The sequence below is a fragment of the Rhodamnia argentea genome, chromosome 1 (genome assembly GCF_020921035.1).
Source record: "Rhodamnia argentea isolate NSW1041297 chromosome 1, ASM2092103v1, whole genome shotgun sequence".
Lineage (NCBI taxonomy): Eukaryota > Viridiplantae > Streptophyta > Magnoliopsida > Myrtales > Myrtaceae > Rhodamnia > Rhodamnia argentea.
Genome location: NC_063150.1, coordinates 10448863 through 10476547, shown reverse-complemented (window position 1 = coordinate 10476547; position 27685 = coordinate 10448863). Strand labels below are relative to the sequence as shown.

The window sequence follows — 27685 nt, the reverse complement described above, 5'->3', positions numbered from 1 at the left end:
CACAAAAAAAAAGAAAAAAGAAAACAGTGCAGTCATTAACCTCTACAAATATTGATAGCTATAAAAAGGAAAAGCTTAATCATCACAAGGGCGCACCTTAGATTTGCCCCCCAGCCCATCTAGTTCAACAAGAAATTGAGTGAAAAATGATATAAATTGATCAGGGCATTTTATATAATAGGCAAAAAAAAAAAACTGGAACTAATTTCAGGAAACTAGTAGTGAAAACAATTAAATCCGTGAATTATACTATGGATTCAGCTAGACAAAGTCACAAACACCAAGTGGACATCACAGAGTGAGATTTCTTCAGACGAAAGAGAGAAATGACAAGCACTGGCTGTAGGAGATAATCTTGTTCCCGCAGTTGTCAATGGCTTTGGAAGCTCTAAACACTCACTCTACGCCCAAGCCATCAGTCAAAGTCACGGATGACTGATTCTCACCTCGTAGATTTTTGGACTGAACAAAGCATACCAAAGGGACTCTGTCCCCCTCGCTCTCTGCCTTATCAATCATCAATCACTGGAGAGATTGGTGTGTGACATTGCTGCTTCAGCTAAAGGTCGCGCATCTGTTAGGGAGTTGTCTTTCAGTGTACAAGTTTTTAGCTGCTTAAAACTGTTGTTTAAAGTTGAGAATGAACATGGAAATTGTAAGGCAACATGAGAATTAACACTGGATACCGATCAGACTTGTCCAAAAACAAAAAACTAGTTGTGAAATCAGTAAATGACACGAAACTAAGCCTGTCGTGCAAAATGCCACAATTTGTCGTAGGAAATCATGATCCGATTGACAAGGAATCATGAAAAATATACTCCATAATATTCATCAACAATGATTTCTCTTCATGGACTCATGACCAGTACGTTAACGAAAATCCTGCACGTTAAAACTCCATAAAAATAATAAGAAAGAAGTAGTTCCCTTCTAGACACACCATAATAATAACAAAAATGCAGTAGTTCCCTTACCTCAGAAGGACAAAACGTCCATTTAATCTACTCTGTTCCCCCACCTCATCCTGTTTTCATCTGTTTCACTGTCACTGTCTTCGAGTTACTCCACATGCAGGTGACATTTGCGAAGATACTCTATTCTTTTATGTTGTTGCGACCGCATCCAATAATACGGTTCTATCTCTGAATCTGCTGGATGAAGAGAATCCTCACAGAGTGAGGCTATATTCACCAATTGATTATTTTCAAGCATGACCTTCAAATCATCCTCTAATTGGCTGCATTTTATTACATATCCCGACTTTTTCATGGTTCCACCTGATACTTTAAGAGTAAGGCGAAATTGCAAATGATTCTCACCAAATTCACCGAAATCAACTCCTCCCTCCAACACCCCCCACAACACATTTGATTTGAGATACTGAAACCACGTGTGGTCCGAATCAAATGAACCGAGTGTTCCAGATAGCACATTCCGCCTTTGGCCGTTGACATGAGGCACAATGTCGAAAGAAACTTCCTTTTTCCCATCTTCTACACTGAAAACAATACAGAGAGCCAATCCTAGGATCTTGTCAAAAAAGTCTTGTGAAGCCATGAAACATATTGTACAGTCTTCAACTAGGACGAACTCCTTCGGCATCTCTCCTCCAGGGCGAACATTTCGATAAAGATGATCAATTAGGGAATATCGACACTTCTGTTAGATAAATAAGGTGTTAGAAATACCCAAAATTGTAATTAGTTCAAGTGGAAGCACTTGAATTGACCATATTCCTTGTGATTTGACCTAAGCTTTTCTTGTATAATAATTAGATGCATTGATCCTCGCTTACGTAATATCTCATGTAGTATTTGAATCACTCTATATGGGTCTGTTTATCTATCATTTTCAGCTCTTGCATGATACAAATACACGATGACGCCAACACAGACTCTGTATCAATCACATACACAGAGAGAGAGAGAGAGAGAGAGAGAGAGAGAGAGAGAGAGAGAGAGAGAGAGAGAGAGAGACCTGCATTGAGAAGTCAGCGATGTTCGACCCTTTGAAGACTAAATTACTTGAACTATTTTCCTCTGTGCTAGTTTTACTATCTAGCATATCTTCTCTTCCATTCAGACTTTCTTCCATTGTGATCGTTTGACTGTCGTAATGCCGAACCTCATGGAGTAAAGCTGGATCCATCAATGGATTATGTTGAAGCAAAACCTCCAAATCATTCTCAAGTGGTTTGAATATTAGTCGGAATCCACACTTCTTCACAATTCCATGATGTGATGCTCTAACGATAAACTGGAATTGGTTCCAGTCATTTGGACGATCAGCTACTCCTTTCCCCCAACGTTTGGAATACGAAAGCCACACATGATCTGAATCAACTTCAAAACCTCTTGTTGATTCATACATGAATTTGTCATTAACGGATGTCGCGAAGGCCAATGCAGGCTCGTGTCCTTCTTTTCCTCGGAGTACAACACAACAAGCTAATCCTAAGAACTTCTCTTTAAATAATTCCTCTGAAGCCATGAAAGATATATAACCCTCTTTATTAGGGACCAACCAGTCTGGCATCTCTCCTCCGGGTAGAGGAAAACTTTGGCTAGATTTTGTGAGACGAAAATGCTGTCGTAGATGTAGACTATTAGATAGTTGTTCCAAATTGGCAGCTAAAAAGAGGCACTTCAATGAATTAAAAGGGTAGTCCTAGAGTTTAGCTATAGTCAGTAATAGCATTACAAAGTCCTTTTCGTACTTAATTGGTCGAACTAGGATATATATCATGGACGATTTTGTAATTAAATGAGCATATGCATTTTTTGATTTTTCGTTGGGTGATCCACGTAATTCCACAGAAAGAATGTCCTATGGGTTACCTTATAGCCACCTCCATTATATGTATATACAGGATCACTTTCCATGTTTGCTTTTCTTAATTAGCCCACCGATCAACGATCTTTTGCCTTTTGCAGCATATAAACTATCAGTGCAGCCAACATCTACACGACTCCATATTAATCACATGCATATGCACACACACACACACAGATGCAGAGAGTCTAACCTTAAGCTTGAACAAATCGGTGATGGTCATTCCATTATGGACCCGTTCACAATTGTCGGAGGGAGTTTTCCTCAGATATTTGCAATGCACATCTCGATAACAAGATTGCTCTGGAAATTTGAGGATCTCTTGTAGTCCTTGGCAATCCGAAACATCCAATTCGTTCATCTTGAATGTAGGAACATTAGCCGACAATGACAATTGTACTAATGAGGGAAAGCACGAATGATTCTGGTGGAGGAACTCTACTTCTGATAGATTGCATCCCCTAAGGGATAAAACCTCTAAGCTTGGAAATCCTATTTGCTTATGGGGATTACTCCAATCCTCCTCCGCCTTCGGAAAGTGGATTAGTTTTGAGCAGCCATCAAGCAATAAGGCCCTAAGATTTCCCAACCTGTAAATGCTAGAAGGAAGGATTTCCAAGTTCTTGCAGTTACTTACAACCAAACCTTCCAAGGAGACAAAATTTTCAATGGATGCAGGAAGTTCCTCAATTGCAGTCCCTACTAAATCAAGCTCTCGCAAGCCTTTGATTTCATCTGGAATATCAGGGAATCTTCGCAATTTTGAACAACCACTAAGACCGAGAAATTGAAGATTCTTGCACCGGAGCACATCGGGTAAATGCTCCAAGTTTTTGCACCCACGAAGATTCAATTCCTCAAGATATGGCGTACAATAGAGGTCCGGCATAGAAAAGACGGACTCGCATCTACTGAAGTTAATGAACTTCAATTTCTTATAGTCCTGCAAGAACAACAAAAGCCAACTTGGACAGTCATTTCGGAAGCACAAAAAAAAAAAAAAAAAGCTAAGATAAATATCATCTTCAAAATCTGGCTCTGTTTGTTTAAATATGGAAAATAGTGTTATGTCCATATGACTTACATTTACAATAATCTTCGGTTATCGTAGAAGCATTAGTGGAAAACTTCGATGAACAAGTAATTATTTATTTTTCTGTGGCCAAATAAATTTTCCATACAGTTTAAAACAAATTACATAGGGACGATTCTACCAATACGTGCTGGTAAAAGGTGAAAGGTGTTGGCAATTGTCAAATTCCGTTGCCAACAGAATCTTGACTGGAAAACTAAGTAAGTCCGTAATGCCAACTATTTCATAACATAGCTTACCAGTAAGTTTTGTTTCAATTTTCAGCTCAAAGTCGTGATGGTTGAGCTCACTCATCATCTTTTTCAGTATATGTACGGAAAATAAAACTTTTTGTCATTGTACTTTCAATTAATCAAAATCACTGCACTTTAAATTTTCAAATCAAGTCCTTCTACTTACATAAATTATCCAATCAATTATAATGGATACCAATTCCGGTCGAGTTTAGCTGATGCGAGCCATTGGATGACTCCGCATTATGACGTGGAGTAAAACTCCGCATGGCAGGTCGCACCAAAGGAAAGAGGAAGGGGGAAGAGGAGGAGAGAATTGGGTGGCGTCCTTCGATAATCACATTGGTTGGATTTAGATGGATTTGATACCGGAAAGACTAGATTAGACACTCTGTGTAAATAAAATAACCTCATTAGAGAATTTAAAATACACATGGACTTGATTACAAAAATGGGAAAATTTCAAAAAAAGGCCTGAAGTGCCCTTGTTTTCTCAAATAAGGGCCTCAAGTGAACTTTGTTTCAATTAAGGGCCTAAAGTGCTCAAATTATTTCAAAAGAGGGCCTAACCAAAGGGCATTTTTGACTTTTACGTTTTTATTATTTTTTTAATATTTTTCTTTCTATCTCTTCTTTTTTCTCCTCCCCTCCCTCCTGTTCATCATCTTCCCCACATTAAAAAAATGCCCTCGTGATGGTAGCTTTCACGTTGATCTTATCCCCACTTTATATTCTCTCTCTTGCTCTCCATATTTGACAACAAAAAACACTTTCGCCAATGTTTGAACAGAGGAGCACTTCCCTATTTAGGCATTTACCATTTCCAAATCTTGTTGCTTAGTTTGAATGAAATTTCTGTTTCAGTCAAGAAACAAAAAGAGCATGCACTTGGAAAACACTCTGTGTCGCCGCTACTCATGCAACTCTCTCTCTCTCCGAGAAAATCCCTGCGCACTCGCTTCCAATCTTCTTGGATTTACGTATTTCTACCGATTCCCAGTTGGTTTCATTGAGCAAAAGGCATGAAACAGAGGGAAAAAAAATCAGATCTTTCCAAAAAAAAAAAGTCCCCGGGCATCGGTGCGGGAGAGAGATGGTGCGGTGCCAGAGGCTCCATCAATTGAGAAAAGGCGAACCGCATGCCTTCGATGATGAATAGGGGCATGGCAGGAAGAAGCCCAAACTCTTCTACCTCCTTCTCCTCCTCTCTCTTCTCTCTTGCAGCTTTGTAGTGGTTACTCAGCTGTTTGGTTCTAGTAGCCTCTCTCTCTGTTGGGTTTTGCTCGTCTCTCTTTGTTCCTCTTTATTTTGCTCTGTTTGGTTATATTTTCCGGCCTTTCTCTTGATGGTTTTCTTTCGTGGGATTTGGCAAATTCTTTCGGCGGGGATAGGGAAGGCGGGCGCGAGGACTTCAGGCTCGAATTGCCCTCGCAGGGAAGATGATGAACAGGAGGGAGGGGAGGAGAAAAAAGAAAAGGTAAAAAGAAAAATATTTAAAAAATAATAAAAACGTAAAAGTCAAAAATGCCCTTCGGTTAGGCCCTCTTTTGAAATAATTTTAGCACTTCAGGCCCTTAATTGAAACAAAGTTCACTTCAGGCCCTTATTTGAGAAAACGAGAGCACTTCAAGCCCTTTTTTTAAATTTTCCCTAGAAAAATTAAAGCACATGAACGTAATTAAGAAATCAATGGAAGTACAAGTATTAGAAAAATGAATTCTTCCCTATATGTATTTCAACTATAACTAGCAACTTGCCAGTTAGAAGGGAGGAGAATTTCCAACGAAAAGATTTTAACCGCACCGGTTCATGTACTAGATTGACAGACAACATTTGATGCTTTAATACGTATAAGGGATATACTAATCGCAGATGTTGCATCATCAGATTTAACACCTATAGTTATAAGTAAAGAGAAAAGGACCAACCAAATGCGCACCTGAAATTGTTTCAGCACTACTTCAATGTTGGTATTTCGCAGATCAAGTGCAACTAACTTCTTTTGACCATCGCCAAATTCTGGAATCGAGGCACGGTTAGGCCATTCAAACCACCTTAACTCATTAGGGAAATGGATGGGACCTTGGAAAGGATTATGGACATTACGCAGTATGAGCAACCTCAATTTTCTCATGTTAGTGAAAGCATCGGTACCAATATACATCTCTTCTCGCTCCGGTAGCTCCAAAACAATGGCTTTCATTGCAGGTGCTCCCTATATATTTTATCCAAATATATTGAGGTTATCTTGTAACTACAAAGTCAAAAATAATAATAGAATGTGAGTTCTTATACACTAACAAATCTTACCAAATCTCTAGATAGAACATCAAGAACGTCATCATAAAGCCATAACCTACTCCTTTTGCCGGGATCATCACGGCATTCTTCCTCAACAATACCCCTACCCATTAGTTGTATTAAGTCGTGCATTTGGAAGGTCCCATTATCTTCACTAATCCAGGAGCGCTCAATGAGAACTTTTAGCCCAATAGTCGTGTGGAAACCACAACTATCAAGAACTTTCTTAATGTCCGATGTACTCTGCCCCTTAAAGAAACATGCGATATCAAGAAAAATTTCCTTTGCATAGTCCTCCAATCCCTCATAACCCACCTTTAGCACATCATTGATATCCTTGTCAAGACTTTTGGCAAGTTTCTCCAGGGTACTTTCCCATTCATCTTCTTCTCTACCACACAAGAAAGATCCCAGCACCTTAAGAGCCAAGGGAAGGCCTCCAGCATAATGTAAAACGCCATCAACAAGATTGCTCCTTATTTCTATTTTTCGTTTTCTTGGAAATGCATGCTTTCTAAAAAGTTCCAAAGCTTCATCATACTCGAAAGCTCTAACTTCATAGATATGATCCACCCCGTGACAAGTTAGCAGATGTTTATCTCTTGTTGTGATAATTATCCGACTTCCTTTACCGAACCACTCACAATCTCCGGCTAGAGCATCTAATTGGCCTAGATCATTAACATCATCAAGTATAATAAGAACTTTCTTATTAAAAAGTCTCTCTTGAATCAATCGACTTCCTCCAGCAGCATTGAAGACTGTTAAGCTCTTCCCCAGTAATACCTCCAATAGCAATTTTTCTTGCAAAGGAACCAAATCATTTGAATTTTTGGAATTTTCTCTAACACGGTCCAAGAAACTAGAACCCTGAAACTCTCTAAATATAGCGTTATACACGGCTTTAGCAAGGGTTGTCTTCCCTACACCCCCTTGTCCCCATAATCCTACCATAAGAACATCATCCTTGGACTGTAGATCTAAGATTTTTTTAAGCTCTTGTACCCGAGAATCTATCCCAACCGGATATTTGGCAACATCTAAGGGCATTCTTCGATTTAGTTGAGCTGAAATCTTCTCTACAATATGTAGTATAAGCCCTGCTTCAGATCTGACAACAGAAAATTAGTTGAAACTGCTTTTAGAACAATCCGAGAAACATAAAAGTGTTCAAAGGGAATCATTGATTAGGAAACTTGCACGCAACATAATTGGAAATGAATAATAAAATATGTTCAACTAGCAAGATGCCCCATTTCTAAGAAAATATGTTTCATGTTATTCTGATCGTTGTGTGTCCAGCTATTTTTCATTTTCTGACCAAAAAAGGATCCATTTTGTATTTATTAAGAATATGAATTAATTTTTGGATATACTCGAATGTCAATAGGCATTGTCTTGATCTCTTTGAAAAGTTAATTGAAATGGGCTATTTTCCCTTCAATTAGCCATTCAATTTCCAAATGCTCAGGAAAATGAATAAATAGATATGCAAAGAAGGAGAAATGCTCTTGCAAGAGTGGTGTCTTTATTGGTCAATGAAAGGCTTGATGTAATTGAGAAGAGACGAATGTAACGAAGCCTGAGAGACAGTTCTTCAGAAGAACTCTCTGTTCTAAATCCTTATCTCCATTGGGAAGGACAAGGATGACTAATCTAGAAACTTGACACAAGCGTAGCGGAAAATGGACTCCCTCTTAGTAAACTCGTTAGTAAACTTGATCCGTTGGTAATATATGCTTGAATCTGCTCAGGATATGGTCCTAGCTATGTTTCCATTGATTGTTACCCGCACAATTAATGGAACTGGATAATGAAAGGAAATAGAGTATGCCTAACAGATCTGGGAAATTCGACAATTTGCAGAACCAAACAAAACCGAGAGAAACATAAAAATGCAGTTCAGAACCGAATCGGGAAAACAAATCAAAACCAGAACCGAACCAAAATTGAATTCTTTAAAGCTGTCCTAGAGCATGTAGTAGAATCATATCTGCTCGGTGATGAAAGAATTTTCGTCATGATTCATTAATGAGAAGTGCACAGATGAGACTAAAAAGATTGGAATGGAAAGAACGGGTACAAACCAGCAGAAAGGAATTTTGCACGATCAAGAATTTAAAGAAATACACCTAACTTTATAGGATGTCAAACCTTATAGAAGATTAAGTATGGAAAGAAATGCAGTAATTGAATTAGTAGAAGCTAGAAGTGTTCTCACGTACCCATCAGTAAAATGCAGCCCAGATAAGCTACCGGCCCCAGAAAGAGCTTTCTTCCATCCCTTCACTTCCTCCGAATCCTTCCCAAACTTGTCCTCATGCTTAGCCATAGCTTCTAAGTAACTCTTTCTCGGCGTTCTCACTTCGCATGGTTCCACCTTGTAAAACACCGGAAAAACCATTAGATCTCTTTGCTCCTTGCACTCCATGATTTTTGCCAGCTCACCCAAACACCATTTCGATGAGGCATAGTTCTCCGAGAAAATGACCATGGCGATTCAGGATTCCTCGATCGCCTCCATAAGTGCCGGTGATATTTGCTCCCCCGTCCTCAGTTCTTCACCGTCCATGTAAGTGTTTATTCCTCTCTGGTCTAGAGCTGTGTAGAGATGACCGAGGAAGTTATTGCGGATGTCCGTGCCCCTGAAACTCAGGAAGACATCGTAACTCCTCCTACGCTTGGAAGAAGAAGAAGAAGAAGAGGAAGCCATTGGAAACAAGAAACGAGAGCGGTTAACTATGGGCAATGAATTGCTTAAGCTTTGGTGCTTTGTGGACACGTTTCCACAGATACCGAAGTCTTCTTTGCTCTCATCTTCTGTCCTTGATTGGGCCCCCCTCAAAGATTTTATTCTAATTTATTTTTAAAATTGAGAATACATTTAACAGAAAATTCTATTATAATTAACATCTTGCATCTCTTATTACGTCACTTAATTATAAGTGAAAAAGAGTATATATCAGTAGCTATTCATGAGCTGAAATTTAAATTAATAATAAAATATTATAGGTTTAAATGATAAAAGCCTTTTGATATACAAAAAGCATTGCTCTCTTGAGACTCCCGTTGGGGAGGCTCTTTGGACCCTAGCTCGCTCAACATAGAATGGAACTCACATACTTTCTTATTATTACGGAGTATGAATTACACAATAAAATGATGCATAGGAACACCATCAATTTTAGCTTTACACTTTGGCATGTTAGGTAAATTCCAACTCCCCCCCCCTTAACACGCCGGTTTTCGTCTCTCCTTTATTTTATCAGACAATTTTTTTAATAAGCTTTTGTAATTTTGCCAGAGTGCCCATCACATGCCCCCAGAGTCACGTTAGGATAAAGGCTGCTCGACTGATAAAGCTGAACAATATCCCGACGCTCTATTTTCCACGCACCACATGCATGAACCCCCTCCTTGATTTCAGAGAAGAAACAAAAAGATGAGATGATGTTCCCACTACTTCCTTGACTTATGAAGGTTAAAAGATATTTTTTTCTGTTGACTCTAATTGGTGTTCCCACTGTATTCTAGACTCTGGCGGAAAGATGCATCACTGCTCCTCCTAATTTTTGACGGGGAGCTTGTTGGCCTTTTTAGAGCGCAGAATGGATTAAGGCCATGTGATCCTTCCTCCTCCTATTTGTTTGGGATGACAGTGCAAGTTTTCACTAACAACATTCTGCAGTAGAAAATAGGCAACTAAGATTTCAACTCATGCACAAGAAATTCAAGTCTAGGTACTCATACTTCTATTTGCCCATTCACTCATTCGCTCACTCAAACTTTGCTAACAATCAAGAGTATTTTTTTTACTGTAAAATCCGATTTTGAGAAGTTCTACAATTATCTCCAGTTGAAAACTCGACCAGGGAGGTCTGGAGCCAATATGAGCGCCAAACTATTAAGTGACTTCTTGGATCTCAATCACTTTAAAGCCAGTTTAAATAATTGGAAAGCAATAAAAAAAATGCTCCTCAGTTTCATACTCGAGCAAAAAAAGTGCACGAATGTGGCTTTTGATTGAGTAATGAAAGTCCATGAATCTAAACACGAGAAAAATAAATGAGTAAATTATCAAAAAAAGTTTTAAATTTATTGCACCCTTGCCAAACCCGTCATGAATTTTTTAATTGTGTTAATTGAGTTCTAATTATTTTTATGTTTTGTCAATTGAGTCGGTCTGTTCAATTTTAATCAGAAATTGGAGTGAATTAAATTGAAAGCACATTCATTACAAGTGATGGTCATCATGCCTTTGCCAAGGAAGGCTATCTTTTAATTTGAGGGGCAAAAAAAAAATAAAGGCAAGATTCTCCAGTGACTTTCCTTTTTGAGTTGCTCTTCTTCTCGTGATTCCATTTGCCATCGTCTCATTCCCTTTTTTAATTCGTAAAATGCTGATCTTCTTACTTAGTGGGACATTGACTTAGACTTTGATTGTTCCTCGTCATTACCCTTTTATTCTTTGTGCCTCTCAAGGTTTTCTTTACTTTTTTTCTTTTTACTCAGCTTTGAGGTTCGTGATAATTATACTGAAATGAAAGATTCCCTTTTTGCATCTTACTTTACCCAATTCCGCATATTAGCTTTTGATAGAAAATCTAAGCCGGTAGCTCCTTTCCTTTTCCATGTACTCATGTACTAGTAACATATTCTTTGCTTTTCTGGTGTACCAAAGAATATAAATATATAGTCAATAGGACGTTGAACGAGTTGATTGAGCTTATTAAGTCTTAGATAATTAAATTGATGAGATCCCGCATTCAATTTCCAACGATCACGTCTTGAGAACTTATCTGATGGCATTGGCATCCCCATCATTTCGAAAAATAGTCTATTATACAGGAAAAACTTCGATTAGTAGTACAGAGAAGCACCGTCTCGAACACGCGGGGGACATGTCGAGCGTCCATTTAAAAAAAATCAAAGCTTTCTCCCTTTTTTTTTTTTTTCCGAAAAGAAAGCCTTTATGAGAGGTTGAAAAGTATCGCTTTGATGATCCAATCAAATCTGTCAATAATGGTGCCCAGTTCCTTGGAGAAGCTAAAAAGCCAAAATTGACTCAAGTCAAACATCAATGTCCTCCACTCGTCTTTGCGTCTTTCCAGTGGCCCCCACCAATGCCGTCGTTCCTTGGGAGAAACTAAAAGCCAAATTGACTCAAGTCAAACATAAATGTCGTCCACTCGTCTTTACTTCTTTCCAGAGGCCCGCACCAGCTTTAGCTCAACGGTCCGACAACGGCATTGAATTCTAATAAAAGAAGAAGACTTTTGTTTTGGGACCCCCAAAAGGAAAGGCGTAAAGAAAGGGCAACAATCGCTAAAAATTATAAATTATGTTACTGTAATATATTTAATTTAAATTTTTTATGACGTTAAAAATTTCAAATTTATATATATATATATGTGAAATATATACTTCAAATTTTTTCGTAGCACCAAAAAGTTGGTCACTCATATTTTTTTTTCCTTTTCTAATGCAATGAAATCCCTTGACGCATACCGACAATTGAATTCTTATCTCCCGCCAGAGAGGGATGAGGTTCATTCGTAACCAACGATAAAGGGCTGTAAACTTGAAAATTTAAAATTATGATGGTTCACAAATGTTTCCCACGTTACATTGTAACGAAGAATAGAACTTCATAAATTTAGATTTTTTTTTAATTGCAATGGTTCATGAAGATTATTCATGAAAATTCACGAAAATTATAAGAAAGAAAGTACACTCCCCAATTCATAATCAAATATGCCTACACTTAGTTTTACTTGATTATTTATACGTTTGGTGTTTCTCCTTTTTGTTGTTATTTAACGATGTTGTAATCCAAAAGCAACATGATCGATTTGTCTCAAAATTGCTCTTAGAAGTTATTAAGAAAAAGAGCATTATGTCTATGAAATTATTCCGCGACCGATTTATTAACATACATAATCAGTATCATAGATTATGAATAATCGATATAGTTTATGAAACCCAATTGGATGAGGCCCCTCGCTTTTTTTCTCGTTCATCATAACATCCAACAGTACGTATATCCACACAAACATAGAATGTGCGGAGGCCAAAAATATTCGCCAAAATAATATCTGAAAGAAAAAACTTGATTGGTCTAAGAAGGCAAATTTACAAAATTGAATTTGAACATAATCAAGTAAATGTGGGAGATGGGGTTTATTAGATAGGAACGCGCCGGTCAACATAATAAAAAATTTTAGACCATAGTTTCATACGGTCATAATTGGAGGCCAGTTTTCCGATTGATTGATTGGCTTTGAGGACATGGCTTGCATCTAGGCCTTTGTTTCTCTCTTTCATATATGAGAAAGAAAGTTTCTAATCTCGTTAGAAACGCACTTCGCTGCCACTATATTGCAAATTTGTGAGTGTTGATCGATGTACCTATAAATTGGTGGACTTGGAACTAATTAAGTAGTTAATTTCTTCGACACCTCGAGAGAATATACGGTTGGCACTGTCTCCATGTATTCAAGCCCCGCTTCCCCGTAAAATACTTCGTTGTGGCTACCAAGAAATGTCATTTGTGATTGCTCAAAACATATATCGTTTTGAGTTTGTTTTTGGTTTTTTTTTTTTGGCATGCGTACATTAAAGTATGCTAGCCCTCACACATGTTGGAAGTTGTGATTAAAAAAAAATTCTTATTCGTGGATACATTTTGGAAGTTATGATTAAAGAAAGAAAAAAGGTATGGGGTTCAAGCTCCAAAATTAGTAAGGACATAAGTTCCATCATTACACAAAGAAGTTAAACGAGAGATAACGTGAATGTGGGAGGTGTAACTCTTCGGCACATGATTGTCAAACTACACCAATTTCCCATGGGGAAAGAAGATGGGAAATTATTTTGTGATTGTGTAATAGACACTAAAATACTTCCAGATTATCATTGACCGTATTTAGACACCAAAAATTCTCAATCAATAAAATGATGAATGTTATGAAAAAAAAGAAAAATTAATTAAACAAAATAAGCAGAACCTACATGGTCACAATTTGTCCACTAACACGTGCTTAAAAGTCTTTAGTTCTAAGAACTTATTTCGTAAGCCACACTAGCAATCACCTCTTCTTCAATTGGTCTTGACATCTTCACAGTGCAAAATTGCTTTTCGTCAATAGCTGAATTATTTTGATCAATATACAATCATGAGGTTATGTGATAAATCTGTTAAATGAGATATGGCAAAAATGGGAACCAAAATTCGCCCCCATACTTTACGGTGACATAGCACTTAAAGTATGTGATGTGGTTGTTATGTTCACCTTAATATTTATCACTTGCTGAGTTGACGAGTTTGATGGATCGTGTTCGCAATGAGCATGGGAAATTGAAAAAAAATGCTAATTCCAAGTAACCATTTTTTTCCGACCAAAAAAAGAAAAAAAAGTAGCCATCTTTGGCTATGCATATGTCTACATCGCTTTGGCTTGCATTGATCCAAGTGCATTCATACGCCAGTTTTCCTTCTCTCCTTTATTTTATTAGACAACTTTTTTTTATAAGCTTTCGGAATTTTCCCGATGTCCCACCTTACATTCCCTCGAGGTCAGTGCAGGACAAAGGCTCTTGGATTGATAAAGCTGAACAATGCACCGACGCTCAACTTTCCACGCACCACGTGCATGAAACCCCTCCTTGATTTCGGACCAAAAACAAACAAACGAGATGATGTTCCCACTACTTTCTTGACTTAATGAAGGTTAAAGTTAATTTTGTTTTTGTTTTTGTTTTTGTTTTTGTTTTTTTTGGAATCTGTTGACTCCAATTAGTATTCCTACTGTATTCTTGACTTGGGCGGAAAGACGCATTACTGCTCCTTCTAATTGTTAGTGGAAAGCTTGTTGGCATTTTTAGAGGACAGAATGGATTAAGACCAAGGTGATCCTTCCTCCTCCGATTTGTTTGGGATGATGGTGCAAGTTTTCACTAACATTCTGTAGCAGAGAATAGGCAACTGGAATTTCGACCTATGCACAAGAAATTCAAGTTTAGGCACTCATACTTCGGTTTGCCCATTTACTCACTCACTCATTCATACTTTGTCAAGAGTAATTTTGTACTATAAAATCAGGTTTTGAGAAATTCTATAATTATCTCCTGTTGGAAACTCCACTAGAACTACTATCAGCGCTAGACTATTAAGCGACTTCTCGGATCTCAATCACTTTGAAGCTAGTTCGAAAAATTGGAAAGCGATAAAAAAATGCTCCTCAGTTTCATACTTGAGCAAAAAAGTGCATGAATGTGGCTTTGGATTGAGTAATGAAAGTCCACGAATCTAAACACGAGAAAATGTAGATGAGAAAATTATCAAAAATGTTCTAAACTTATTGTACCCTTTCCAATTTCGTCCTTAACTTTTAATTGTGATAATCGAGGGATGAATCTTTTTATGTTTTGTCAATTAAATCCATCCGATTAATTTTGATCGGAAATTAGAGTGGGAATTGAAAGCACATGCATGACAAGTGATGGTCATCATGCCATTGCCAAGGAAGGATACCTTCTAATTTGAGATTAAAAAAAAAAAGGAAAGATTCTCGAGTGACTTTACTTTTTAAGTTGCTCTTCTTCACGTGATTCCATTTGTTATAGTGTCATTCCCTTCTTTGATCCGTAAAATGCGGATCTTCTTACTTAGTGGGACACCGACTTAGACCTATTGCATTAGTGTCAAAAAGTCCTAAACATATTGCATTAGTGTCAATTTAATCTTAAATCTTTTTTTAGTATCAATTTAGTCATAAATATATTGCATTGGTGCTAATTCAGTCCTAAACATTTTATTAATGCTAATTCAGTCATAAACCTTTTGCATTAGTGCCAATTTAGTCCTAAATCTTTTGTATTTATGTCAATGGAGTCAATTCGATCGATTTTGATCGAAAATCGCTGGCATGAATATCAATTGTCCTACGTGACATGGCTGTCGCTCACATAGATATTTTTTAATATTTTTTTGATATTTTAAATGATTTTAAACATATTTTTTTAAAAAACCAAAAAATGCTTAAAATATTAGAATAATATGGAAAAAAAATATCCAAGTCAGCATTACCCGTGTCATGTAGGACAATCGATGTCCACATCGGTGATTTTAGATCAAAAATTGGTCGGATTAATTCAATTAGCATAAATAAAAAAAAATTAGGAACGAATTGGTACCAATGCAAAAGATTTAGGGCCGAATTAGCACCAATAAAAAGTTTAGGACTTAATTGTCCCCAATGCAAAGGTTTAGGACTGAATTGGCACCAAAAAAATGTTTATAACTAAATTGACACTAATGCAATATGTTTAGGACTTTTTTGACACTTTTCTCATTGATAGTGTATGTCTATGTTCTTTGGTACACCTGAAAAGCAAAGAGTATGTTGCAACTATATGAGTGTATAAATTCAGAATTAATCCATAGAAAACTCTTCCTTGTGAATGTAATTAGACTACGAATGCTCAGGTGCTAATACTTTTGTCTTGGTCACATGCCGAGCATGGGATCCAATTTACGAATTGTATGATGTTTGTGCACCAACTCGGATTATGATGTAATAAAAAGGGTTCTCTTTGATAAAGTAAAGGTAAATCGAGCACGAAGGCCATGGTCTTTTGTTCCTGTGTACCAGTTCTATGTAACCGGAATTGTGGGTCGCAGAAACAAAACAAAAGGAGACTCTTGCACCATTAAAGCTTGAAAAACCTGATGGCGAAAGGCCTGGTGGAAGACAGTGCTCGTCCTTCTGTTGTGCCGGCTATGAGGAGCCAAAGGGCCGTTCCGTGCTCATTTGGTCCGGGCCCATTTCTTTTCTAAGTTAAATTTAATTCTTTTAATGAAAAAATTCAAAAAACTAAAATAATTTTTTCAGATTTTAAATATAACAAATAATTGACAAGTACAAAAGAACTCATTCAGTTAAACCAAATTTAAATACAAGCATATCTTCAAGTAATTTGAAAAGGAAAAGTACATGTAATGGTGCCATAGTAACAACTACACACAAAAGTAAATCAAGGCGCATGTCTAACAAATTTGGTATCTTTGATGTCCTATTCCTCACCATAATTCGGATGATATGATGTAATCGTTTTTCAGAGAAAAAAAAAACGTTTCTTAGAAAATTGTGTTGAACAATCCATCTCTAATGATGCTGAATTAAATAGATTATCAAGCTTTTACATTGCATCCTTCGTAGTTTTAGTTCGAACATTTTGAACCTGTCGACTTTTTTTTGGAATTTTTTCATGATTCATGCATCAAATACGCATGAACGTGACATAATTTTATGTCACTGTGATAATTGCATCTTTAAGGATCATATAAGGGATATGTGCTGGCCATGCATAAGAAAAATCGATATCAATAAGTCAAAAGCTTTTTTAATGGAAAAGACTACTTTAAGAATCTAAATTTCAATGCCATAACAAATATAGAAGAAATTTGTAAATACCGTCAGCTAAAAGAAATTACAATTCAGAGGAATTCATGCAATAAATAGACCTTTTTTTTTTTTTACAGAGCATCTATATATCTGATTTGTAACTTCTTGTAGTTCTCCAGCAGCGTAAAAAAAAAAAAATCAAATCATTTATATGCGACATATGGACGTCATGGATTTTTTAGCATCCATAAGTCACTCTCTTGGAGATTTCTTTTGAATCCTTTGCTCAAACTTCGTTGTTGATCGACACCGCTTCCCTATCGCCTATAGTTTCCCACCACGAAGAAGGTATGTAATGCCGAAGTACTAGAACTTCAGTCATGACTGCCTGCTTCTGTTTTCTTCTTATTCATATCCAATGTCAATCCTATAGGCTATAGCTAATGATTCTTCTTTCAACTAAACCACATTTGCTCTGTTTTCCGTTGCTTTATATACGAAGCAGAGGCAGAGAACTATTGCTACCGTCTGTGTGAAAATCAGTTGCATTAATGATTTGAACTTGCTGCGTTGCCTTTGTGATGATTTGAACTTAACGATGGAGCGCATGTGCTACTTTTTTGAATCCGTGAATTAAACGATGGGTTTGCTTCTTTTTTGGGCCGAGGGGTGGTTTAAAGCTGGATTCAGTGAGGAAAAATCACAAACTCCTGGTCGACGTTACGCAGTGGGGCTTCTTCAGACGAAAGAGAGAAGGGACAAGCACCGACGACAGGAGATAATCTTGTTCACGCAGTTGGCAATGGCTTTGGAAACTCTAATTTCTCAATCTACGACAAGACCATCATTCAGATTCATGGATGATTTCGTTCATTCTTTACCCTCAGCTGCTTCAGCTAGAGGTCACGAATCTGTTGGAACTCGTCTTTCCGTGTACGAGATTTTAGCCGCTTTGTTGTAAATTGAGAATTAACAGGGACATGGTAAGACACTTCACTGTAAAAGCCATGTAAAGTACTGTGTCTAATTAATGTTAAAGAAAGTGGGAGGTAATAGAGCTTTGTGATAATATCGGTTCAACTATGAAGCTCCATTTTATCAATAATTTATATTTTCCCTTGATTAAGTATGGTTTTATTAATGGCACAAAAGCAGGTGAGCAACCTGCTACAAGTTCAAAACCTTCCAGTTCAGAGAAGCCCTCAGTGATGACACAAGACTTTGTGCCTATCCAATGCAATCCGTATTGGTAACAATGGAGGAATCGACTAACCTTCCCTGTATAGACCTTTTGATCTTTGAGACAATTAGATCAACACTTTCCTAAAGATATAGATTATACTAGATTCGGCAAAACTTACTATCTCAGAATTGTAAATTATGAAGTGTTGGCATCATTAATTGGACGAAGAGAGGTGACCGAGGTCTATGCGAAGAATTTCAGAGAGCAACTTGGAAGACCATGGCCATTCAACAAGCAGTTTGGATTGGTGCACTTTGCATCACAATTCATAAAGAGAGAGAGAGAGAGGAAAAATATAGTTCCTCAACCATGTCAGTACTAGGAGCATGATGCGAAACCTGTATCTTCATCCTCGGCATCTAATTCATTGTCTTCCTCTGAGTCTCTTTCCTTGCAAATCGAATCCGTTTCTATTGGCTGAGGATGTTGGAGCATGACCCTCAAATCACCCACCTCCTGCTCACGCATTAGACGGAATTCACACTTCTTTATGCTTCCTTTTGATGCTCTGAGAGCAAACTTAGAAATGGCTCCAATTCTTTCGTAGAAGCTTCTCTACTTCAAACAGAATCTAGATAAACAATAGAGTGCTAGTCCTGATAACTTGCCATCCAAGTCCAGGGGGACCATGAAAGAAATGGAACCCTCTTCACAATGGAGAGTCCACTTTGGCATTTCTCTTCCAATTAGAAGAATTGTCGATTGTTCTCATCTTCGAGAGTTCCTGTCATACAGACACGTCTTTGTGGTGGAACGAGTGAGTCTTTGCAAGCTATACTAAATGACTTATCTTTCAGATTTACTTATTTTATTTTATTTTCATTTTTATCTTGAAGTTATGTACATCTCTTTCAAGTGAAATGAAAATATTCCTTTCGACGAAAGAAAAAAAAAAAAAAACTTCAAGGCAGTTGGAGGAGAGGCTCGAGAAATATGGGAGTTTCTCCAGAGATTTACACCTAATGACTTTTAGGATAGACAATACTTGATGGAAGTTGAGGAATCTCCCGTAGTTGCTTGCATTCATCACCATACAAGTATTCCAAAGTGTTGTACTCGGTGATGTATGTCGGCAGATGAGTAAACTTGTTTTTCGAATATTCTACATACGCAAATTTGAGAAAACTGGAAGAACTCTCTAGGAACTCTACTTTTGACGAGTTCTAGCTGGTTTAGACTTGGGAATCCCAAATTGCCATCAGCATTAATTGAATCCTCCAAGTTTTTTGAAAACATGACAAAATCCAGGCAGCCACGAACACCACCAGATACTCAAGATTTTGCAAAGCCTTGCGAGGATTTTGCAATGCTTATATGTATCTCCTTCACATAGACAAAAAAATTTCAATTGATGCAGGAATTCTTTAATTGCTGTCCTTTCTAGCTTAGGTTCTAGATATTCCATCTTCCCCAGAACATCTAAGAACTTCTCAAATTTAGCGAAATGGAGAGATTAAGGGCTTGAGGATATTTTTGTTGGTGTGAGCTGTATTTCCTATAAATTAGGGATTTTTTCTTTTTCTTTTAGTTTTTTCCTAATTTATTGAGATGCTAGGGATAGCACCTGTATTGTATATAAGAACAATTGTAATGCTGTAAAGATTCATTCGATATAGAGGAAAATATTCTTCTGCATGGTATCAGAGCCTAGGGTTTGCTCCTTGTGAGTACTGTACGTTAATTCCCGATTACGGCGGTCCCGCTAGCACTCGTCTTCTTCACTGCGCCGTTGTCTCACGTCGGCCGACTTCGTTTCACCCGATCGCACTCGACATCGGATCCATGGCGGATGAAAACCCTAGAAGAGAAGTGATTCCCCACCAAAATCAAGGGGGGAATTCGACCACGGAAGCGTTTTTGGAGAATCTGACCACAAGATTGACTCAGATTCTGACTCAGAACCAAACTCCTCCTCCTCCTCCTCCAGCACCAACACCGCATAATGATTCGGCTTCATCTCGGATTGCAATTAAATTGGATGGAACCAACTATGGCTTATGGTCTCGGGTTGTCGAGATGTACATCACAGGCAAAGACAAGTTGGGGTATATCAATGGAGACCTTCCCCAGCCTTTGCCTACGGATCCTGTTTTTAGGAAGTGGAAAACCGAGGACTCGACCGTGAAAGGATGGCTCATCAACTCCATGGATCCGGCGTTGATTGGCAATTTTATCAGATTCCCCACCGCTAAAGCTGTGTGGGATTCCATAGCTACCACCTTTTTTGATGGCACCGATACTTCCCAGGTGTATGATTTAAAGCGCCCGGTATCACGACTCAAGCAAGCTGGAGGACCAATCGAAAAATACTACAACGATCTTCAAGGACTTTGACGTGAAATTGATTTCCGTAGGCCTAATCCTATGGTGTGTCCCGCAGATATTGAGCGCTATAATAGTGCTGTTCAAGAGGATAGGGTTTACCTTTTTCTGGATGGACTTGATTATCGTCTCGACAAGGTTCGTGCAAATGTCTTGCAGATGCAGCCTTTCCCCACCGTTGAGCAAGCCTATGCACGCGTCCGTAGGGAAGATGTGCGCCAAACCGTGATGCTGACCAATGCCGATGGTTTGCCTACGGGTACAGCAATGGTCTCACGGGGCGATCGAGGAGTCCCGTCTCTGCAGTTGATGGCGGGCGGTTCGATGGGTAGAGGTGGGCGCTCTCGATCTGTTGTTAAGGCCAAGTCTCGGGTGCTTGGTGGCTGTTCTCACCGTGGCAATCCCAAACACACTAGGGACACTTGTTTTAAGCTACATGGATTCCCGGATTGGTGGGATGATTTTCAAGCGAAGAAGAAGAAATCGGAAGCGGAACCGGGCAAGAGTACGGGCCCGGCATCCTTAGTGATTGGGAGTTCGTCTCTTTCCTTAGTTCCGATGGTACCTTCAACTAATTCTTCCACCCTTCCTCTTGAAGGTAATTGTGGTTCTGTTTTTTTCACTACTCGTCATGGTGGAAACAATGGCTGGATTATCGACTCGGGCGCCACCGATCACATGACACCCGACCCCAATGATCTAGTCAACCATACCTCACCGCGGCGAGACAGAGTGTATAATGCTAATGGACATCGCCATCCTGTCACCGGGCCTGGGAGTGTGGCTCTCACACCATCTCTTTCTCTATCTCATACATTACTTGTGCCCTCTTTGTCCAACCGTTTATTGTCTGTTGGACAAATTATCGATGAGTTGAATTGCCGTATTCTTATGTACCCGGATTTCTGTTTGTTTCAGGACATTCTCACAAAGGAGATTATTGGGCGTGGTACTAAGAAGGAGGGGCTATATATTGTGGATGATCTCAGCTCTAATTGTGCCTATCACACTTCCGGTCGGTCTGTTAGTAAGGAGAAGGATGTTTGGTTGTGGCACCGTCGGTTAGGGCATCCATCATTTAGATATTTGAAGTATTTGTTTCCTGAGTTGTTTCGTGGTTTATCGAATTCCGCTTTTCAATGTGAAACGTGCATTATGGCAAAGAGTCACCGTGTTTCTTTTCCTTTGAGCTCTAATAAAAGTAGCAAGCCTTTTTGTTTGGTTCATTCTGATGTGTGGGGTGCATCTCCAATTACTACAATATCCGGAATGAGATGGTTTATAACCTTTGTTGATGACTGCACACGTATGACATGGTTGTATCCGATGAAGCATAAAGATGAGGCTCCTAACATATTCCGCATGTTTCATAAAATGGTTGCCACTCAATTTGGAGCTCGTATTCAGATTTTTCGCACGGATAATGGTGGAGAATATATCAATCAACACCTTACCTCTTATTTTAAGGAACATGGTCTCATTCATGAGACCTCTTGCACTCAAACTCCTCAGCAGAACAGTGTGGCTGAACGAAAGAATCGCCACATTCTAGAGACGGCGAGAGCTCTTCCGGTCGGCGGTAATGTTCCAAAAAGGTTCTGGAATGCAGCGGTGGTCACAGCCGTTCACTTGATGAATCGTATGCCTTCTCGTGTGTTGCAATTTCAAACTCCATTACAAGCTCTATCCCAGTTTGTGCTTCTCCCTTCAGTCTTGACAATACCTCCTAAAGTGTTTGGGTGTGTGGCTTTTGTGCATCTTCACAAGAACCAACGCACCAAACTTGACCCGTGTGCGGTACGATGTGTATTTATTGGTTACGGAGCTCACCAAAAGGGGTATTGCTGTTATGATCCAACGACCAAGAAGACACATGTTACCATGGACGTGACTTTTCCGGAGTCCGAGTCGTATTTTTCTCCACCTCATTGTTCCTTTCAGGGGGAAAATTATAGTGAAAGGAAAAATTGGTGGGACATTGGCATGGAAGGTGTGGAGTCGGGAGGACATGTGGAGTCCAGGGTGCAACCGGGTGGGGCTGGATCATTAACCAACTCACGTAAAGTTCCATCGATGCGGTTTAATGAGCACCTAGGCCATGGTTCGATGGCGGGCAATGAGGGGGAGGGGGCGATGGTAGATGATGAAGGGGAGGGTAATCGTTGTTTAGTTGAAAGTGGAGATGACTAGCAACTTATATCTACACCTAATGAGCAAGATCAACCAGCTTCTTCACAAATTGCCCCTTCTTCGATGCCTGACCACTCTCTTGAGAATGATCCTAAGGTAAGCTCTCTTTCTGATCTTGAGGTTTCTGATGATCCCGATTTGGTTGTTAGATATAAACTCCCCGACAGGCATAACCGGGGCAAGCCTCCTAGTCGGTACTCACCGGATGTGGAGGAAAGAAGGTCTAAATATCCCATTGCTGATTTTGTGTCAACAAGAAGATTGTCGGAATTTTGTAAGGCTTTTGTGTCAAATGTATCAGCTATTCGAATTCCGAATGGGGTGGGAGAGGCCTTGAAGGATCCAAAATGGGTCCAAGCTATGAAGGGGGAGATGGAAGCATTAGAAAAAAATCAAACTTGGAGGCTTGTAGAGTTGCCGGAAGGAAAGAAAGCAGTGGGGTGTAAGTGGGTGTTCACCATTAAACACAAGGCAGATGGTACCATTGAGAGGTACAAGGCTCGATGGGTCGCAAAAGGATACACACAAACTTATGGTGTGGATTATCGGGAGACTTTCTCTCCGGTTGCAAAATTGAATACTGTGCGGGTTTTGCTGTCACTTGCTGCAAATTTGGATTGGCCATTGCATCGGTTTGATGTGAAGAATGCATTTCTTCATGGAGATTTGGAGGAAGAGATTTACATGGAAGTTCCACCTGGATATGGGTACGTTGATAAGCCGAATGTTGTTTGTAGACCGAAGAGATCGTTATATGGTTTGAAGCGGTCACCTCGTGCCTGGTTTGGTCGATTCAAATCAGCCATGAGAAAGTATGGTTATTCCCAGAGCAATTCAGATCACACTTTATTTTTGAAGCAAAGCCAAGGTAAGGTGACTGCTACGATAATATGTGTTGATGATATGATCATCACGGGGGATGATACTGAAGAAATTTCGAGGCTTCAAGAGAAGTTGGCGGAAGAATTTGAGATGAAGGACTTGGGAGGACTCAAGTATTTCTTAGGTATTGAGGTAGCTAGGTCTAAGAAAGGAATTTTTTTGTCACGGAGAAAATACGTACTTGATTTGTTGGCAGAAGTGGGAATGTTGGACTGTAAGCCCATTGATACTCCTATGGTGCGGAATCATAAACTTGGAGAGTATCCCGATCAAGTGCCGACTAATAAGGAGAGGTATCAAAGGTTAGTAGGAAGATTAATTTATTTATCTCACACTCGCCCGGACATTGCTTATGCAGTAAGTGTTGTGAGTCAATTTATGCATGCTCCTAGTGAAGAACATATGAATGCAGTATATCGTATCCTTCGATATTTAAAGTCGGCTCCAGGGAGAGGGATAATGTTTGCAAAGAATGGTCACCTTGCCGTAGAAGGATATACGGATGCGGATTGGGCAGGGAACGCAACAGATAGAAGGTCCACGTCAGGTTATCTCACATTTGTAGGAGGTAACTTGGTAACGTGGAGGAGCAAAAAGCAAAAAGTTGTAGCCTTATCCAGTGCCGAGGCAGAATTCAGAGGAGTAGCAAAGGGATTGTGTGAGTTATTATGGCTTAAAAAGCTGTTGTCCGAACTTGGGTATCCACCAAAGTTTGGGATGAAGTTGTTTTGTGATAATAAAGCCGCTATAGCTATCTCTCATAACCCGGTTCAGCATGATCGAACCAAACATATTGAAGTTGATAGACACTTTGTCAAGGAGAACTTGGATGCTAAAATAATTCAGTTGCCCTTTGTCAAATCTGAAGATCGGTTGGCCGATGTTTTGACCAAAGCCGTGTCAAGTAGAGCGTTTGAGAGCTCACTCATCAAGATGGGTATCGAAGACATCTTCTCACCCACTTGAGGGGGAGTGTTGGCGTGAGCTGTATTTCCTATAAATTAGGGATTTTTTCTTTTTCTTTTAGTTTTTTCCTAATTTATTGAGATGCTAGGGATAGCACCCGTATTGTATATAAGAACAATTGTAATGCTGTAAAGATTCATTCGATATAGAGGAAAATATTCTTCTGCAATTTTGTCATGAGCGTGTTAGGGAAGATGCTAAGATTAGAGCACGATTGTAGTGACAAAATTTTTAACTTGTCAAGATGTCCGACGGATTGGTGAACCTGCACTAAGCTTTCGTACCCATAAAGGTTCAAGCTCTCCAGATTTGAAACGAATGAAAGGTTAGGAACAGTAGGCGGGGACTTGCATTTATTGTATCTAACAATATCACTTAGAGAGGGGTGGGTAGATGATTCCGAACAATTTTGAAACTCAATACGGAATTAAGACAGTTTCAAAATACAATCCGATTAGAGATTGTAAAAGAACGTGCAAATGAACTAAACACGGTAATAAGAGTTCAGAGAAGAGAACACCGTACGCAGCATTTATAGTGGTTTGGCTTGGTAAGTCTACATCCACTTTCCCACAATGACAACTGATTGGTTGGATTCCACTATATGAATCAATGGAGGTTACAAGAGATATCACTCTTAATCACTCTTACGGAACCTCTCAAGGATAAAGTGTTTAGCTTTCTAGATCAAGTATGTGAATATGAATAACTCAATCAATTTGGAATTATATGTTTTGATCTCTCTCTGTTTATCACCATGGATCGTCCTTTTATATTCATTCACCTCCAAACTAGCCATTGGAAAGATCTTCAAAGAATCACTTTTTAATCATTAATTGGACGTCATCAATCGTGATTGAACAAGACTATATTTGAGAAGATATGATAACCGTTGGAGTTGAGTCTTAACTCTTTCGATTCAGCCACCCATACAACTAAATCTTTAGTTTCCAAAAGTAGAGTTGATTCAAATAAACAGCAAGCCTTATTCCTGGAAGATAATATCCAATCATAGATATTCTCCTAATCAATGACTGGAAAATAATCTTGTCAATCAAATATTATAAACTTTCATAAAAGATACCGCTAATATTGGAAACCCGCCAAATGTGGATCTTCAGAATTTATCCGAAAGATATTGAAGAATCTGAACTTTATTCGGAGGCAATCTTCCGAAAAAAAAAACTCCAAATTTGAACAGACTTTGAACAGTGACTACGAGATTTAATAAAGTCCTTGCCGACACATCATATAAGTATTCGGAAGAACAAACCTTCAGAGCTAATAACCTTCGCCATCCGAATGACTTGAGAAGCAAATAAATGACAACTACCACTTGAGTCCGATCGTCGGGTTTGGATCAATATAAGCTTTTGTTCACATGTTCACCTTATAATAAAATATTCATAAATATTAAACATATTCTTTAAAAAAAAAGGATAATTTTGCCAGAATCAAAATATTCAGAAGGAAGGTTTTCTCAACAGCAATGACCGAAAATGATGGACTTCAACTTTCTAAAATTCTGCAAAAACATACCAGTGCAGTCATTGAACTCAGCAAATATTGATAGCTATAAAAAGGAAAAGGTAATCATCACAAAGGGCGTACCTTAAATTTGCCTCCTAGCCCTTTGATATGACTTATCAAGACGTCTAGTTCAACAATATATTTTGGACCAGAGCCAAATTCTAAATGTGGAGCATTAGTCGGTTAAAGCCATTTTAGCTTGTTAGGGAGACACACAGGACCTTGTGAAGAGATATGCACTTTAAACAAAATGATCAATATCAAAATTTTCATGTTTGTGAAAGCACCAAGAGCAATAGTTATTTCTACCGGTGTAGGCAAGTTCAATACCACGGTCTTTACTGCATTCATTTCCTATCCATAACAAAGTAAATACAGTTGTCACACCAAATTTCATTGAGATTTACATGAAATTATACTATCCAAATCAGAGTACTATAAATACCGAGACGTAGCAAAATTGACATGATAAACTTTAACCTATTGCCTCATAGAATGCCCAGCTTCACAATTTTTCAAATACAACCAGAACAAAAGTAGTATTTTCAAAAGTTAAATTTGACTTTCCATCCATAATTCGTACTTCTATACCTATCCAGAACAAAAGTCCTTACTAGATCAATATAAAAACGAACGACTTCATAGGTTTGAGAAGAAAAACGAATGGATGTTAATGATGCCTACCAAGAGGGTGAGTTTAAAAATAGACTCGCCTCCCAAACAAAATAAGAACAATTCTCATCCATTGCAGTCAACAAGACACGACAGATGTACACTGGTTTCATTCTAGCATTACATCGAGGGGACAACAGCAATCCTCCCAAAAGATTTTACACGAAATTGAGTGAAAAATGATATAAACTAATCCATCTAAATTGATCAAGGCATCTTATATAATAGAGAAAAAAAACTGGAACTAATTTCATAAAACTAATAGTCAGATTCGTGAATTATTATACTATGGATTCAGGTAGACAAAATAACAAACAGCAAGTGGACGTCACAGAGTGGGGTTTCTTCAGACGAAAGAGAGAAGGGAGAAGCACTGGCTGTAGGAGATAATCTTGTTCCTGCAGTTGCCTATGGCTTTGGAAGCTCTGAACTTTCACTCTACGCCCAAGCCATCAGCCAAAGTCATGGATGATTTTGCTCATTCTCACCTCGTGGAGTTTTGGACTGAACGAAGCAGACCAAAGGGACTCTGTCCATCAATCACCAGAGATATTGGTGTGTGACATCGCTGCTTTAGCTAAAGGTCGCGATTCTGTTGGAAGTTGTCTTTCAGTGTACAAGTTTTTAGCTGCTTAAAACTGTTGTTGAAAGTTGAGAATTAACACGGAAATGGTAAGACACATGAGAATCAAACACTGGATACCAATCAGACTCGCCCAAAAATGAAAACTTCCTGTGAAATCAGTAAATGATATGTAAATGACAGGTAACTAAGCCTATTGCGCAGAATACGACAATTTATCGACGAGATCATGATTCAATGGACAAGGAATCACAAAAACTAAACACTTGCCACAAATTTGCACTTGAGTTTAAATATTCATGTACGATGATTTCTCTTGATGGACTCATGACCAGTACGTCAATGAAAAGCCAGTACATTAAAACTCCATAATAATAAAAATAAGAAAGAAGTAGTTCCCTTCTACACACACCATAATAATAACAAAAT

The 27685-nt window shown here is 38.6% G+C and overlaps 1 protein-coding gene and 1 long non-coding RNA gene across 2 annotated transcripts in view; one reads left to right on the top strand and one right to left on the bottom strand.

Moving 5' to 3' along the window:
* Positions 1 to 27685, bottom strand: part of LOC115740139 (TMV resistance protein N-like) — a 206813-nt gene that overhangs the window by 65604 nt on the left and 113524 nt on the right. The gene's annotated exons all lie outside the window — the stretch shown is intronic.
* On the top strand, positions 707 to 27099 carry LOC125312805. The gene is made up of 3 exons (XR_007196874.1): positions 707 to 719; positions 19914 to 19920; positions 26939 to 27099. It is a non-coding gene; the product is annotated as an uncharacterized LOC125312805 (long non-coding RNA).